Here is a 1,856-nt window from a genome sequence, read left to right on the forward strand (position 1 = left end):
AAGCAGGTCAAGGGAGCTCAGGGTATTAGCAAATGTGTTACTGAAAAGAGAACCCATGGACTCTAATCGGGCCACACAGGGAAGTCACAACAGAGGGCGAGTGAAGGGAAGTGAGTGTCAACCCAAGATGGCCCTAGCGGGAAGAGTGGTACAAGCCTACGGGACGTGGGGACAATGTGGCCAGAAAGTGCATACTGGAGTTGGCAGTGATGGGGGTGAGGGAGGAAGAAGTAATGACAGGATCTAAGTGACGTTGTCAGCGGTAGGTCAGTATCTCAGTTGGATGGCACAGCTGGAGATGGAAGGTGGCTGAGCGTAAACCTGAGCCTGTTTACGCATCTTGCCAGACGCACCCTTGGTTTTCCCGCCCCGGGAGCCGGCACAGGGGCTCCCAGGGGCGACGGGCGAAGGTGGGCCGGCCGACCGCCCACACCAGCTCCTTAGGGCACCATCTGTGGGGCCGGGGACATCCTACCTCCTTCCAGCCCTCGTGTCTTCCCTATGGAATGGGAAGAGGGGCTGCCAACACAAGGGCCGTCCTTGTCCCTCTCCTCATCCACATGCGTGTGACCTCTGGGCCGCATCGCCTCTGTGGAGTTCCCAGCTCAGCTGAGACAACGGGCACCATGACGGTACCAGCCTGGACCACCCGTCGCGGCTGCACGTTCTGCAAAGCAGTGGCCCGCTGTGCACCAGGGGCTTTCCCTGCGGGTCCCAGGACCACAGGGACTTGCTGCCCCTTGAGCAGACTTCTGGGGACAGGCAGACCGTGCACTGCCCTTGCTTGCAGCGCTGGACAGAGCGGCAAACAGGACAGCCGCTGTGATGCTGTGATTTGCAGTAAGAAATACTTACTTGGTTTTTGTCCCCACTCTGTCACAGAGCTCCCAAAACCCTTGGACTTTCCCACATGGTGAGAGCCACGGAGCTGTCCTGTTATGTTAACGAGGTGGCTTCGAGCACCCGCCCCTCTTGCAAGGAGGGGGGCTGGCCACCAAAGGAGCCAACCACGTGATTAGAAGGTTGGAAATTTCAGTCCCACCCATGACTTCTGGGAAGGGGTGGGGGGCTGGGGGCTGAATCACTCACAGTGGTCAGTGATCTAATCACCATGCCTACATAATGGAGCCTCCGTAAAAACCCAAAAGGACCGGTTCACTTAGCTTCCAGGATAGTGCGGTCAGGGAGATCCGGGGAGAGTGGCAGTACCCAGAGGGGGCATGGCAGCTTAGCACCCCTTCCCTATGCCACCCCCTGTGCGTCTCTTCATCCAGCGGCTCCTGAGTTCTGTCATGTTATATTCAATCAGTGATCTAGTAAGTAGCATGTTTCCCCAAGTTCTGTGAGCCTCTCTAGCCACTGGAGAAGCCCAAAGAGGTGGCCATGGGAACCTCTGGTCTGTAGCCCCCCGCCTTCCCCAGTCAGAAGCTAACAGCTGGCATCTGGAGTGAGGAGAGTCATCTTGTAGGACTGAGCCTTGGTGTGTGGGATCTGACGCCGTCTCCAGGGAGACCGTGTCAGACGCGAGCTGGATTCTCGGACACCCAGCTGGCATCGGAGAACCGTTTGGCGGTGTGGGGAGACCCCGACGTACACACACATGTTGGTATGGATGCAGAAAGTGTTCGTGCAGAAGACGGTGAAGGACAGAACGCCATCGCTGAAGGGCAGGCAGTGGAAAGAGTGAAGACACAGCAGGTAGGTCCTCTCAGAGGACACAGCATTGGGAGAACCTTCCAGAAAGCCCTGGGAAGGGTGCTCCTGTGTGAGGGCTGGGCACAAATGAGTCTATGGCTGGAAGAAGGTCAGGGAGGCTTGAGGATGTCATTCCACGTGTGAGAGGGAACAGGGCAGGT

The sequence above is a fragment of the Prionailurus viverrinus genome, chromosome D4, assembly GCF_022837055.1.
Source record: "Prionailurus viverrinus isolate Anna chromosome D4, UM_Priviv_1.0, whole genome shotgun sequence".
NCBI lineage: Eukaryota > Metazoa > Chordata > Mammalia > Carnivora > Felidae > Prionailurus > Prionailurus viverrinus.